This window comes from Hyperolius riggenbachi, chromosome 11 (assembly GCF_040937935.1).
Source record: "Hyperolius riggenbachi isolate aHypRig1 chromosome 11, aHypRig1.pri, whole genome shotgun sequence".
Lineage (NCBI taxonomy): Eukaryota > Metazoa > Chordata > Amphibia > Anura > Hyperoliidae > Hyperolius > Hyperolius riggenbachi.
Window position 1 is genome coordinate 87,907,559 of NC_090656.1, and position 17,078 is coordinate 87,924,636.

A 17,078-nucleotide genomic window follows, 5' to 3' on the forward strand; every position below is an offset into this window, starting at 1 on the left:
TTCAGACTTTAAAGTCAGATCTGACAAGACTAGCTGCATGCTTATTTCTAGTGTTATTCAGATACTACTGCAGGGAAATAGACCAGCAGGTCTGCCAGGCAACTGGTATTGATTAAAAGGAAATAAACATGACAGCCTCCATATACCTCTCTCTTCAGTTCCCCTTTAATTAGGTTACTGGTAGAATGTATGGTGATAACATTTAATTTGAGTACTACATTGAGTACTTTTTTAAATGCCACCTAACTTAAACGTCATCCTATGCTGCACCCCCTTATAATGGTTCTTATGCAACATACCCCTTTCTGTGGTCCCTGTGCTGTGCCAGCCCTAAAGCACATGTGTAGTGTCTCTCTTTTAGTGGTGCACTGGCAGTGGCTCCCTTATAATGCCCCCATGCCCATAGCACTGTGGCCCCTGCACCTCTATATTGTGGACCCTGCCCCCCCTTATACTGACCTTAAAGAGACACTGAAGCGAAAAAAAATGTATGATATAATGAATTGGTTGTGTACTATGAATAATTACTAGAAGATTAGCAGCAAAGAAAATATTCTCATATTTTTATTTTCAGGTATATAGTGTTTTTTCTAACATTGCATCACTCTATAATATGTCCAGATTACACAACACTCAGCATTCAAAATGAGTCTTTCAGAGCAGTCTGTGAAGTAATAAACTCTCCTCTGCTAGAGGAAAAGTAAACAGTTCAATTACAGTTGAGATAATAAAAGTCAGATAACAGCCCTCTCCACGACCAAGTTGGTCGGAGAGCTTAATAGCTTTTTTGCATAGAGATAACAACTGGAGTTTCTCAACTCTTCCTGCACTAGAAACAATTAGACTGATGTATCTGATCTTAATGTTTTTTTTCTTAGCTGTACTACACATACAAATCATAATATCATCATTTTTTTTCGCTTCAGTGTTTCTTTAAAGAGAAACTCAGACCAAGAATTGAACTTTATCCCAATCAGTAGCGGATACCCCCTTTTACATGAGAAATCTATTCCTTTTCACAAACAGACCATCAGGGGGCGCTGTATAGATGATATTGGGGTGAAACCCCTCCCACAAAGAAATTCTGAGTACGTACTCTTGGCAGTTTCCTGTCTGTGAACCCTGTTGCATTGTGGGAAATAGATTGTTTACAGCTGTTTCCAACTGTCAAAACAGCAAGCAGCAGCTACATCACTTGCCAGCAGTAAAAATGTCACCATGTGATAAATGTCAGAATGTAAGTTAGGGATTTCAAGATTTTACAATGGGCAAACACTGACTAAATCATTTATACATAATTATTGTAAAATGAAGCACTTTTTTATTACATTATTTTCACTGGAGTTCATCTTTAAAGGGAACCTGTACTGAGTAAAATGATTTAAAAACAACACATGAAGTAACTTCAAATGAACATTGCATAGTTACCTTGCCATTAGTTCCTCTCAGAAGTTCACAATTTTCTTCTGACAATAATCCCTTCCAGTTCTGACAACATTTTGTCAGAACTGAAATATATCAGTTGCTGTCATTTACAGCTGAGAGGAGAACTGATGTGTCCATGCATCCCTATGGCTCAAGTGGGCAATGTTACAGTTTAACAGTGTGCTGACCAGAAAGCTGTTATGGTGTAATGGCCATTTTCAAAATGGAGGATGGAGAATTCCATTGATCACAGTGGACAAACAGGATGCAGGAGAGGAGGAAGAGATTGAGGAGTAGACTACACAGGAGGTAAGTATGACTTGTGTATGTTTATTTTGACTTTTAATTTTCAGTTCAGGTTTTCTTTAAGGAGGTGCCCTTTATAGTTTTTCCTGGTGGTCTAGTGGTCCCCCCTCCTCCTTGTATACTTTTCTATGGCGGTCTAGTGGTCCTTCCTCCTCTCAACAGATTTCACTGGTAGTCCCTATATATAGATTTCTCTGGTAGTCCCTGAAAATCAAATGAGTTCCTTTTCCCTCTTTATAGACTTCCCTGGTAGTCTAGTGGTCATCCCCTCATGCAAAAAATTGTCGACAGGGAGCATGCTGGGTAAGCATCCTCTCACTTCTCCTTCGTTCCAACAATAAGTAATGCTCCACTGTTTGTACTCCATGCAGCCTCTGCCACCTGCAAATACTGGGTTCCAGTTTAATGACTTCATCAAGCCGGGACTTGGTATATGCAGCTGGAGAACACCAGCTCCAGTACAGGGCACAGGAGAGCAGTGATTACTATAGGAGTGGAAGAGTGGTGAGAGATAGTAGCTGATCACTTCCTGCTGCCGGTCTCCACATGGGGGAGAGGGGGGGACCGGACACCAGGGATGGCATCCCTAATTTGTGCCACACAGATCCCCATGAATAATTAGCACAGCTGCGTGCAAACATACACACTGTGCTCATTAGTAGCAGAAGACAAATATATATGTCCCTAATGATTAGATGATGTCTCAAAGGATTTAAATATACTGTCTTCGAAACAACAAGTGGTTAAATTAAGTCGCCATTAAAAAACAAACAAATATTGCTGCATGTCACCAGAACCAAGGCAGATATAACTTACTTCAAATTCAGCTTTCCACATGCATAAGGTGATTACAGAAAATAAAATAGCTGATAACAGTACAGACTACGTTTGTGCCCATTTGTGCAGCAATAATTAAGCTGTTTTTTTCGCTTTGACGATAATAGCACTTATTTTTTCCCCAGACAATACCATCACCCAGCCCCCATACAACCAGAGCTGGTACTCTCATGAAGCGAGGTGAAACATTTGCATCAGGCACAGAGATTACAGGGGCAGCATGTTTGTACTGTGTGTTTACACTAACAGCATGCAGTCTGAGTAGGAGGAAAAACGAGAGGAAAAACGAGAGGAAAGTGAGGTAAAGAGGTCATCATTGGGGAAAAGCAGCTTGTTGTGCTGTGTGAGGAGTCTGACAGTGAGTAATGAGGGGGAAGGCGGCAGAGCAGCAGTGTTTCATCTGACTTTCACAGCAGAAGGGAGGAGGTGGCACTGCTGTCCTGACTGAGGAGGAATGGAGTGGCTGAGGGTGAGCAGTTTGTTTGTCACAGACTCACAGCCAGCCACTGTGCTATTGTAAAATTAAGATACGAGACCGAGAGCCCAATATAGTGTAGTATTTAAAGCAATCGTGTAAATTGTGGATAAAAGCAACAAGGGTTATACAGGGTGGGCCATTTATATGGATACACCTTAATAAAATGGGAATGGTTGGTGATATTAACTTCCTGTTTGTGGCACATTAGTATATGTGAGGGGGGACACTCTTCAAGATAGGTGGTGACCATGGCGGCCATTTTGAAGTCGGACATTTTGAATCCAACTTTTGTTTTTTCAATAGGAAGAGGGTCATGTGACACATCAAATTTATTGGGAGTTTCACAAGAAAAACAATGGTGTGCTTGGTTTTGGTTTCTTTTTTTGGGGGGGAGGGGGGGGGGGGTTAATATCACCAACCATTCCCATTTTATTAAGGTGTATCCATATAACTGGCCCACCCTGTACTCACAAACACGGGTTACCACACAGGCAAACACAAGCATAGCAGGTGGGGAGAATTAGAACCTGACCCCACTCAGGTGTTAAGAAGTTGCTCTCTGTAGATAGGAAATGTATGGGGATACACCCCTCCACCGAGGGAGGACTAGACTGGATGCAAATGGGTCCCAGACAGAACTGCAGATGAACGCAGGAATGCTGCTGTGATAGACTGGAGGATAGCGGGAACGAGGCCAGGCGGTTACACCAGGAAGCCGCGTGGGGGAGAGCCCACTAGCAAAACTCTAAGCTTGTCACAAGATGCAGCCAAATGTGAGCGGATTCTTTGAATACATTTTACAGTCATATTGTGCTATGATCATTGTTATTGTTCTGAGGTAAATCACTGGTGTGTCATGACAACACAAGAGGAAGAGAGTACAGCAAGTGATACTGGTCGAGTGGCTACTGTAGGGGTAGCCCAGCTTACTCGGTAAGTCGTGTACAATACAGGTATCGGTGGAGGTTTACTCATGTAAAGTTGTTGATGCGCTGATGTGATATGAAGGACTTTGTGAAAAAAATTGAGAAAACAAAAAGGGTCTGTGTAGTGGCCAAGTGCCTCTGAGGCGTAATTTGGTTTGAAAAGTACTGTTTTCAGTCTGTTAATCTACAAGGGAGGTAAGTCCACCTAAAAATTTCCCCTTTTAAATGGTTTTTAGACTTTTTATTCTTGTTGGCGTCTCTGTTCTAAAAAATTGCATCCAGTGTGCTATTGTGTTGAGCTGCAGCATGTCATGTGAGAACATTAAATGAAGCAGAGTAAATTGTCAGGGGCCGTGCAATCATTCCAAATCGTGGAAGGGGAGGGCACATCCTCAAAAGTTTGCCTCGGGCAGCAAAAAGTCTAGAACCTACCCTGCATACAACAGCCTACGGACATAAAACTGGTATGGTTGGGGAGTGCTGTGTTTGTGCTCATTTGTGCAGCAAAATTTTATCATTCAATCTTTTATAGTTTTTGAGATATTCCATTTTTTTTTATAAAGGTAAAAAATTCACTTAGCCTCCTACAACATTGCGAAGGCTGTGTGAACTGATCTTTATAAAAACTTGAATATCTCAAAAACTATAAAAAAAAAAAAAACTACGCAGAATGATAATGTTTGCAGCACTAATACCAGTTTCATGCCTGTAGGCTGTTGTATGGAAGCTGTGTGATGTTATTGTCTAGGAAAAAAATAAGTGTTATTTTCTTGAAAATGAAAGCAGCACAATCATATTTTTTTCAGCATAAATGGGCACAAACATAGCACTATCCAAACATGATGAACTTTTTATCTGTGCTGATGTGTGTGTGTGTGTGTGTGGGGGGGGGGGAGCTATATCTTCACAGAGGTACAAAGGCTGAACGAAAGAGGGTGCTTTAAATTTACTTTGTTACCACATTACTGGGTTGATTCACAAAGGTTACTTGTGTATGAGATAAACAAAGAAGGAGAGATAATTCATGTGATAAATAGATAAGGAAAGCTAAACCATGAGTTATGTCAAATAAGGAGAGCTAAACCATGAGTTAAGTTAGATAAGGAGAGCTAAACCATGAGTTATGTCAAATAAGGAGAGGTAAATCATGAGTTAAGTTAGATAAGGAGAGGTAAATCGTGAGTTAAGTCATTTAAGGAGAGATAAATTGTGAGTTAATAACTAAGGTGAGATAATTTAACAGAAAAGCTTTGTGAATCAGGCCCTACAGCCTTTGAAGCAGTGTTCTACTATATCTATTTGAATTACATCACTCATAAGGGCATAGGCATAATCAGGAGCTCGTAATCCAAATGTAGGTATTTCAGGTAAAAAAAAAAAAAAACAGATAAAAGCAGTAATAGTAATGGTAGTAATGCCAGCAGAGTACCATGCATTGTGCAGTTAGCGTTACCCGCAGTACATGGGTAATGCAAGTGTTGCTTTGGTAACACGTGTTAAACAAGTATGGTAACGTGTATTACCATAGAAATGCTTGTGTTACCCATGTACATTAAGTCAGACTAATTGCACAGCACGTGGTACGCTGTTGGCATTGGTAGTGGTAAAATTGCCGTGCACTGGCTGCAGAATTTGAACTTTGAATGAAGTCCTTTGGAGTAATGCAAAACTACATTTGAGGTGCATTTGCTTTGCTTTGTGTAATGTTTTTCCAAGTCCAAACTGTCCTATCATACTGCTTTTAAAATGTTTGAAGATTGTATGGAATTCAGTGGGTGGCGATGACCAATTGCAAATCAAACACAGTCGAATACCCATTGAAACACAAAGGAAATATGTATCAAATGCAAGATAAACACAAACATTCATGTACATGAGACCTTAGGCCTCGTTCACATCATTTAGCGCAGATGGCTGTGCGATCGGAACGCAACGCGTCCGATCGCACGCCATCTGCGCTACTATGCGCTGTACTGCAGATCCCATTCATTACAATGAATGGGATCTGCGCTGCGATTACCAAAAATGCGTGCAGCACGCGATAGCGCAATCGCGCTGCCACGCAGCGCATATGATGGGAACGGTAGAAGGGCTGTCTATGCTCTTCTACTGTTCTTGCACGTCGCACACTATACGCGCTGCCATAATGCGCACGGCAGCGTGTATAGTCTGAACAAGGCCTTAAACTTAATTCAACGTTTACTAGAAAATTGCTACAAACAGATTAGTACTGCACAATCTTGCAGCCAGCAATGAGTTTCCAAAATGGACCAAAACAAGCTGCACTTTTTTTTTCCAAGAGTTTGTACTCTGTTTTAGTATAGACTGCCCAAATATTTATAGTTAGTAACACAGATCAGATACTTATTTTCCACCGCTCCACTAATTGACTGGCCAGCACCTGCCTTAGACATTTTCCAATCTAAAAGTCTCTGTTCAAAATTGTGTGGAGCTTTCAATAATCTTAGCAATGGGTAGGGCTGAACAGAAGGGATTACATATTTCTCACCAAATGTGGAGTTTTACTTTCATTATTACTTTGGGCCCGATTTATTTGTTACAGTGTTATTTAGATGGTTTTAGCCAGGATCATATTAAAAGAAAAATAGCTGATGATAACCCACAATTAGTGATGGTCATGTCTTGGAGAACTCATGGAGAAACATGTGATCGGTTTGGTCAGGTGATAGATATGCAAGTCTCTGATTTGCTAGTCATGATCATGTGCTAAAGCAGGATGTGATCACAGCTAATCAGAGCTTTACAAATTTATCAGCTGATCAAACAAATCACATGCTTTTCCATGAGTTCTCCTAGACATGACCATCACTACCCACAATGTAAAAAATATATGTGCAGCTGGTGAGATTACATCCCTGGTGTGCCAGAGCTCGAAGTTAGATCACACTGGGGGTACCGTCAAGTAGGAAAAACACTGGACCTAACACGGAGTATGGCACACTTCAAGCAAGATGACAAGGTTCTTCAAGAAAGGCAATAAAAGACTTCAACAAGCTGTAAAACTATTTCAAGCAAATCTAGAGGAATGCCACTGCAATCTTAACTATGAAACTAGTGGAAGAAGAACCCTAAATACTTCAATCAAGATAAAGAAGACATTAAATGTTATTACAGAGCTGCAATGGTTTGGTCATTCCTCTGCAAGGCGTATCTGATCACTTCATGAATGGGTGATATTTTTTGGGGTGGGCCAGTAGCGTAACTACATTTCATGGGGGCCCCCAGCAAAACTTTAATGGGGCCTCTGCAATGTTCACACCCATTCTTTTTGCTTCCCCATGGTACCCTTCACGGTTTAGGGGCCCATCTTGCAAGGGTCATAAAACAAGTGTGGCCATCATGAGCTTCACTGGCATAACAATTATTTTGATGGAACAGCAAATGATACTGCTGAAGACCGCAGCATAGCTGTACACTTCCTGCCTTACAAGGGCCTATATCCTTTTAACTTTTCTCTTGTGTTTTTTCTCCAAGGAGATATTTTCAAGCCTTGCCAATAATATAACTTTGCTCCCACCATGCAGAAAATAAATAAGTTTGATATGCCTTTTTATACCTTCCTTCTTAGTACTTTCTCTATTGCTAAGTGCTGAGAAAATATTTTTGACAAGATGAAAAATGATCTCCTAGAAGAAAGAGTGTATTAGAACAGGGCTATTGTATCACAATGTCATATCTCCATTGTTGTTCCATGAAAAGATAATAAAATATTTCCAAAAATGTGAGACACGTTACTCACCCAGATACTGTACATACAGGCTGGGTGAGTGGCAGTGTAATATTTGCACTAGTTCCCATGGCTCTGTAGATGCACCACTGTATCAAGGTTACACCCTTGCCTAACCCTGGAAAATGCCTAACCCTGGAAATTGAGGAAAATGGAGCACCCAACCCCAGGACACCCGACCGTGGCTGGGCCCCTGTCCCCCCTGCCACTGGATGAGGGGATTCTCTCCTGCCCCTGCACAATGTATTGCACAATGCACAATGCATTGTAATAAGTCACCTGTCACGGTGGCTGCTCCGTCCATGCTCCATCTTGATCCGTGCCGCCTGCGTCTTCTCCAATACCTGGTGCAGGTTATTTACACATAACATGGGCTGCATGCAGGCAGCAGGCCTGAAGACAAAGCATGGACTGAGCAGCCACCAGGACAGGTGAGTTATTACAATGCAGCTAAGCATTATGCAAGCTAAGCATTATGCAGGGGTCCTGGGGAGCAGTCAGGGGAGACCACCGGGGACAGGGGGGCAACATCTGGCTTGGGGGCTGACTTTGCTGTGGAGAGGGCTAGCCTATGCCGTGGGGCCCCCATGCACCGACCCTGTCCTATCCCCATACTATCCTACAGTCTATCACTAACTTTCTCTAACTTTCTCTAACCATTACTTTTCCCAACCTTTCTAACCTGAGATACTTACTGGAATGGAGAGTTTCAATAACTGCACTGATACGGCTCTGCACCAAGCTGACCACTGGTGTGCACCATTTGAACAAAACTGAAAAATAAAATTAGCTAGAGTTTTACTTTAATTTCAGGCTTGTAGAAGGGAATAATTGAGAGATGGGTGTCTGTCTGGTGATCTTGAGGAAGGAAGTGGTGTCCTTCATGCTGCAGATTTCCATTTGCTTCTCTGCCAGGAGCATTTGCATGAGAAATAAGAAGGCAGTTCATACTCTGACCCCATGTTCTCTCTACAGTTCTGTCCCTGCAAGCTGACTAATATGCAAAGCCAGTGTTCCACAACTCAGACAATGGGGTCTCTTTACTTGGGGAACACAGGAGGCCAGCAGAAGGAATTAGAAAGACTTGTGGAAATCTTGTGCACCAGAGGAATTTAGGATCTGATGAAAAGGTCATTAGCTAAATACAATTTTAACTCAGTCATAGCCAAGACAAGTTGAAATAATAATGTATGTGTAGTATGCACCTTTGCATTCTGGGACTTATCAGCCCACTTTAAAGTTGACTTTCTGTCAGTTGCAGCAGGAGCCACCTTTCTGCAATGCTCACCTACCTCCCGTGTTCTCTGAGAGATGCTTCGAGGAAAAACAACAAATATTCGAGGAAGGTGAAAACAATGAGGAGCGTATGTGAAAATAATTACATCAGACTCTATCTTTAAAGTGTACCGGAGCCTAAGCTTGGGTACATACTCAGATGCTTATTTAAAGAGAATCTGTATTGTTAAAATCGCCCAAAAGTAAACATACCAGTGCGTTAGGGGACATCTCCTATTACCCTCTGTCACAATTTCGCCGCTCCCTGACGCATTAAAAGTGGTTAAAAACAGTTTTAAAAAGTTTGTTTATAAACAAACAAAATGGCCACCAAAACAGGAAGTAGGTTGATGTACAGCATGTCCACACATAGAAAATACATCCATACACAAGCAGGCTGTATACACCCTTCCTTTTTAATCTCAAGAGATCATTTGTGTGTTTCTTTCCCTCTGCAGCTATCTTCCACTAAAGTGTCAGGCTGTTTCTTCCTGTAGAGTGCAGACAGCTGTGCCTGTATGTAATTCCTCAGTATGTGAAAGCCCAGCCAGCTCAGAGGAGGATTTATCCAGCTTGTAAAAGATAATAGAGCAGAGAGAAGCTGCACTAATCTAAATAATACACAGGCAGTGTGCAGAGAGGGGCCTGGAGGCGGGAGATGCATCACAGAACCACAACACTGAAGAACTTGGCAGCCTTCCAGACACAGCCTGACAAGTCTGACAAGAGAGAGATAAGTTGATTTATTACAGAGACAGTGATAGTATAAAGTGCTGCAGTAAGCCAGAACACATTAGAATAGCTTTTGGAACTTGTAGGATGATAAAAAACAGGATGCAATTTTTGTTACGGAGTCTCTTTAAGAGAGGGAAGCATCAGGATCCTATTGTGGCTTCCCTCTCTATCTCTTGGTCCCCCGTTGCCGAGCGCACCTCCCCCCCCCCCCCGGACATTAACGACAATCACATCGGGGCCGTGTAGCTCCTCTTCCTAGTTCAATTGCGTGTGATAGCTGACTGAGGCTGCCTGCGTATGCGCAGTAGCACAGAGCATGCGCAGCTATTGCGCGCACTTAAACCCGGAAGGGGGGCGGCACTCAGCAACGGGAGATTTGCCACAAATGAGGGAAGCCTCATTAGGATTCTGAGGCTTCCCTCTCTAAATCGTTAGTAGCAGATTTTGAACCAAAACTTCGGCACGGGTTCACTTTAAAATTGCAAACATTTTTATTCAATATCAAACGGTTAAAAAACAGGATAGCAGCAGTGGAGTGGCCAATCCCTCTTGTGCGTACCCCACTGACATCTCAAATCATAACACATACTGCAAGCATCAGGTCATTGATATTGGCCTCAATTCACTAAGCTTATCTCCTGTCTTTAATAACGTTTCTAGAGTTATCACCATGGTGATGAGGCATGTAGTATTCAGGAAACATTTTACCTCAGGCAAACCTAAAGTTAAAGGGACCCCGGGCAGTGCCCGAATTTGTAACAGTAGCAACAGTGGCGTAGCAATGGGGATGCAGAGCTGGCGACTGCACCAGGGCCACTGGACTAGAGAGGCCCTGCTTCAACCACCTTATTAGCTCTTTATTGGTGCTAAGCTGGTAATGATCACCTCTATATGTGCTTTGATTAGTTGTAACCATTTATGAGGTGTTCTCTTCTCCAACCTACACCTCTCTGACTCTGGTTTTGGTGCTGCATATCACTTGTTATGTATAAAGCGCTTGAGAAGGCCCAATGTAACACTGTGGCCCAGAGCTCCTAAGCTACACTACTGAGTAGCAATGTTCCAAACATGGATTTGCAACACAGCTATGACAGCTGTATCCACCACACAACAAGTTCAGCCAAGTGGCAGGAAACAAATGCAGATATTAGTAAGATAAAATATCTTACTTATTATATCAGATATAAGTAGCATATGCAGAATAGCAGGGTAAGCTGGTCTCACCACATCCCTCAGGCTGATAGCTTTGTTAAGTTACAGCAGTGGAGACTGGCTGTAGCAAAGTTCAAGTACCCAGTCCCTGATCAACAGGCGACTGGAGATGTGCAACAGAGGTACATAGACCAATGGAAATTCATCCTCAAGCCAGGCATCCAGTAGAATCCAGTGAGGCAAAACACATGTAGCGGAAGGCACAGCACAGTGGAAAACATTAACTTCTCAGAGCCAGAGAAAGAGTATAAGATGCAGGTAATGTAATTTTAGTAATATTAAGAAAGCAGCCGCCATGACACATAAAAACAAAAGTTTTCTTTCTTAAAACAGAAAGAATTTGCGATAATTCAGGTTGGAGTGAAGCTTGAGATGTCTCCTAGTGCATCACTGCTGAATATATGCAAATTAACCATTGTTGCCCTTAGGAGCTAAACACACCTCCATTACCGCTGGAATGCAATGATGTGCCAGCTTGTTAATTTGTACAGAGCCATAATAATCCAACATTCATACAGACTGTTTGGGATTGTGTGATCCTCATCAGTGCATGGCATGGGTTAATTTGGCTCTATGGAGTAGGTCTTGCAACACCGAAAGGTACAGACTAACCAGCAAGCTCATGGTGAACCAGAACTCATTGGAGTGTGTAAGGGGTTACAATGGTCCTAGTAGTGGGTCTCTAATAATAGTGGGTCTCTTCCTAAGCCACAAATGAGTGGCAGTTGTAAAGGAGGCACGAGTCACTTGATAGTTCAAAGGATAGTAATTTATGAGCTGATTGTGCAGATATGTTAATTATTTACAATATTCATTTTTAAATTATAAAAACCAGGAAAATACACATAAAAGTGGGAATTCTGAATAATGTACTGCATGCTACTAGATGTCACTACAGTGCCTCTTTAAAACAGGAGTCAAACCAGGTATGTTAACGGCAACAGAGAAGCTTGTTGAATGAACCCCAATACTACAAGAAAAGGGCAAAGGGATCGCTGAAGCTCAGATTGTGTTTCAAGTGTCTTTTCAATATGTATTCAACTACTCATATTCCTGTGTCATACGATAACCCTAACACTGAGTAAATAAATCTGTTTTCAAACACAACTTAGAAAGGTCACAGTTTCAGGCAGTTTATTATCATAGTGCATGGGTATAAGTGTGACATGTGGTTGGAAACAGTGGTTTCTGCCGTTGGCTGAGGTGTGTAGTTTCTTTACAACATCCTAAGCACTGAATGGATGAAACTAGCTTGCCAGATTTCCTGATTGTCTTTTGACGTGGCACCATCAGCTCATCTGGACTGACAACACCCACTAGGCCAATCGGTGTGCAGAATAAATCTCCTGACTGAGTACTGCTGATAAATGATAACGCAGAGATACCTTGCACTATCGGATATATATAATGCAGTGTGTATGTGTGAATGATAGAGCCAATCCACGGATACCGACACTTGGAAAGAAAACATAACAAAACATAGGACAAAAGACCCATTGTATATGTGTGAACGTTAATATGGTATTTCATTCGAATCATTACTGTTCACGACATTAAGGGCTCATTTCCACTGGCAGTTGAACTGTGTGCTCAGCAAGCTGTGTGCTCAGCAGTGCGCAGTCACTAGGCAGCAGCAAGCAGTTGCCAGGCAGCAGTGCACAGTTACCAGGCAAGCAGTTACTCGCAATCAGTTTGAGAGGCATTTCATTGCTTATCAACTGCTCGTGGAAAAGGGGCCTTAATTAAAGGGTCAGTGCATATCTGACAATCAATATAGGCTTTCAAAATCCTTGGGGCTGATTGAGTAAGAACTGTGCAAAGTCGGAAAACCGGGAATAATGCCAGATCCTCTTTTGATCCTATTTTCTAAGTAAATTGCCTTTTAAATCTCTTCACAAGCACAGGTGCATTAAGCACCCCTGGGTGTTACTATCTGCGACACGAGTGTTTTAGATCAATGCAGATGGTTGGAGGACGTCCCCTAATCTAATGTCTTAATTATTTCTCATAAATATAATATTTTATACAGCACAATAAAGAGTTCATGGAGCCATTTACAACAGTCCCTGTTCTCAAGATAGCACTGACATAAATGAGGTGTGAACTCAATACTATTAGCCAGAGAGGTAAGAGTGCTAGCTAATGTATTTGCTGAGCTCAGAACACTGCTTCTGTTCCAGGGAGATAAGACTATGCTTAGCTGTAATGCTTCAGTGCTGGCCACGAACAGTTAAAATCTCAAAAGAGGGAGGTGGTGAGTCAGGTGATCTGTAGTCACAGGGAGAGACTAGCTGCTGTTCCCTCCCAGTCCCGTCCTTAGTACACTTCAGCCTACAGTGTCATTTCACCTTATGCATCCGAGCAACTTTCACCTCCCATTCATTCACCAATAACGTTATCACTACTTAACACAATTAATTGATCTATATCTTGTTTTTTCCGCCACCAATTAGGCTTTCTTTGGGTGGTCTATTTTTTCTAAATGCATTTTAATGGGAATATTAACCACTTAATGACAAGATGCCTCTTAATGGCTCCAGGACGTTTTTATAAGTCAGACAGTGCTGCTGCCACTGTGCGCATGCAAGTGCGCACGTGCATCCCTGAGCACGCGCATGTGAAAATAGTGAAACAAAAAACACACCAAAGAAAAAATACACCTTTATTTCCAAATACTATATTGTCACCATACTTTGTACTAGGGACATAATTAAAATCTTGTGATAGCCAGAACAAATAGGCAGATCAAATGTCTGGGTTCTATGTACAGTAGCAGTGTTTATATTTAAACTATAGGGGATGAAATTGGAGAAATAGTGTACTTTTTCATTTTTTCCTTTTTTTCCCTTTAAAATGCACAGAAAATAAAGTAATTTACTGAAAACAAATATCAACCCCAAAAATCCCAATTGGTGGTGAAAAAAACAAGATATAGATAATTTCATTGTGATTAGTAATGATTACGCTATTGGCAAATGAAAGGGATGAGCACTGAAGGGTGAAAATCGCTCTTGTCCATTAGGGTAAAAACACCTTTGGGGTGAAGTGGTTAAGAAAAATATGGAAAAAAAACATTATTTTTCAGTTTTCAGCCATTATAGCTTTAAAATAATACATGTTACCATAATTAAAACCCACGTATTTTATTTGCCTATTTGTCCCGGTTATTACACCATTTAAATTATGTCCCTATAACAATGTATGGCGTCAATATTTTATTTGGAAATAGAGGTTTATTTTTTCAATTTGCGTCCATCACTAATTACAAGCTTACAATTTAAAAAAAATTATAGTAATATACTCTCTTGACATGCATATTAAAAAAAAAGTTAAGACCCTTAGGTAACTATTTATGTTGTTGTTGTTTTTTTATTGTAATTTTTATTTATTTATTTAATAAAACATTTTATTTGGGGTTTTTTGGAGTGGGGAGGTTAACAGGTAGTTTTAAATGTAATTGATTGAGTATAATTTAAAAAAAAAAATGTCTGTAGATGTAGTTTTACTATTTGGCCACAAGATGGCCACAGTGATTTTTTGGTTTTTCATCCTGTAAGTGAGAGCTCTTGCTTACAGGAACTGAAGGGATGTAGTGAGACATAGAAAAATCGCGGCTTTTTAGAGAAGCCGTCGTTTTTTCTTACGGAGACATTGATCAATGAATGGGAATTGTATTCCCATTCATTGATCTCTAGGGCAGCGGAAGGCGGCAGGAGCGTGCGCTGGAGCCCGTGGCGCAGCAGCAGCAGCAGGGCAGGCTATCTGGACGGATATATCCCTCCAGATAGACCTAAGTGGTTAACTAATAATGAGATTGGAAGAGTTTGAACCGAAAATTGAACAGGAAAGCAAACACTATGCAAATACTACCATGTATGGGGCCTCCCTGCAAAAAATAAAAAGTTATAGCTCCCCCCACAAGGGACCAGGCAGGCATCCAGTAAACAAATGTCCCCGCCACCCCTTCCCACCATAGAGTAGCGCAGGGAGCGTTATATTTACCTGCTTCCAGTACCACAGATCTCCATGCATCACAGTGGCAGCACTTTCTGCTGCCCTTTTTCGAGATCCCGATCACATGACACGCATCGGTCATGTGATAGGGAGCTAGTAAATGGCAGAGAGTGTGCTGTGATGCATGGAGGAGACCTGCAGCACTGGAACAGGTAGCGAGTGTAATATTACCTGATTCTAGTGCTACGGGACTCCTCTGTGCATCACAGCACACTCTCTCTGCTGCCATTCACTGGCTCCCAATCACATGACGGATGTTATCGAGAGCTTGTAGTAGTGTAGAGAGAGAAAGTACTGCTGCTGTGATGCACAGAGATCCGCAGCACTGGAAGCAAATAAATATAACACTCCCTGCATGCAGATGGAGGGCTATTGTTACGTCCATGAACTGAACATAAAGCTTTACTTTATAGCTGGTGTGATTGGGAGTACCTAAGCAATACACGCAAACTGAACACAGTTATAGGAAGCTATTCCAATAATATTCCTGTTATCTTGTAAGTATTTATCTCTCCTGATCGAAGCCCCTTGAAAACACACCAGTGAGTGTCCATGCACTACATGTGAATTTTTTTTTTAACATTATAGTAAAATGTCTACTGTGTACTGTAACCATGACGTATGTGAAATTTAAATATGGATTGCCAGAGAACCACAGAAACATGGGAAAACAAAAGAGGCTGCATAATTATGTTACTTCCCTTTTCCTCAGAAATGTCGCATCCTTATCTGATTTCTACGCTTGTAGCTATGAGAACAGATGGGATCAATGCATTTTAGCTCTTGCAGTAAAAAAAAAATTGGTTAAAGAGGAGTGGTAACCTACTGCAACCAAACAGAGTTCATCCTTTACGGATGTGCCACCTGTAGCCAGAAAAAAAATCTCATCACAGGTCTTTGCATTTAAAGTGACACTGAAGCAAACCCCCTTCCCCCCCCCCCCCCAAACTTCTGATATTATGAATTGTATGTGTAGTACGGATAATTAATAGAACGTTAGTAGCAAAGAAAAGAGTCTCATATTTTTATTTTTAGTTATATAGCTGTTTTTCTATAACATTGTATAATTATCTAATATTTGCAGTTTACAAATTACACTGTATTTTAAATGATGAAACAGTAGAGTTTATAACCCTTTGAACTTCCTGGCAGAAAAACCTTAAATAAACAAGAAACAGCGAGAAACAGGTTGAGATAAGTGCTTCAGAAAATATCATTGCTCTCTGACTAAATTAGTCAGAGAGCTCAGAGAAGCTCTTTTGTATAGATAACAACTGAAGTTTCTTAACTCTTCCTGTACTGGAAACAATATGATCTGTGCTACTAATGTTTAATCAGCCTAGAAACTGCCATGCATAGTACTTGGAGTTTTCGTTGGCATGCTTACAGTGGGCCAAGAAATGTGTTCTGAAAATACATATACAATGCAAGATTATATGCTGCTATTTCAGGAACTATTAAAGAAGCACAAGGCACAAGCTGTACTTTATGAAACAGTAGTAATAACATTAATAGATCAATAAAGAGGCAGCCAGATAAACTAATAGAAAGACAGAGAGATGAACCACGTGATCTAGAACCCTTAATAACTAGAGATGTCACGAACATCAAATTTTGGGTTTGTGAATAACGAACGCGAACTTCTGCAAATGTTCGTGAACAGATGAATCTGGCGAACTGCCATAGACTTCAATGGGCAGGCAAATTTTCAAAACTACAAAGACTGTTTCTGGCCACAAAAGCGATGGAAAAGTTTTTTCAAGGGGTCTAACACCTGGACTGTGGCATGCCAGAGGGGGATCCATGCCAAAAGTCCCACCAAAAATTACGGAGTTGACACAGTCGTGTTTTAATAGCTAAAGGGCAGAAATCACATTGGATTCCTACAAATAATGCACTGAAGTGGTACTCTGTGCCTGCAACTTAATGTGGTCACAGCTCTGGGTGTCAGTGGGCTGAGGAGTGTCACACACACAGAAATGCAATATTACTATCAGAATACAGTGAAATAATAATGCATTGGAGTGGTTCTATGCCTGTAACTTAATGAGGCAACAGCAGTACTGTGCACACCAGGGGCGTAGCTAGAAATGACTGGGCCCCATACCCAAAAAAATTTATG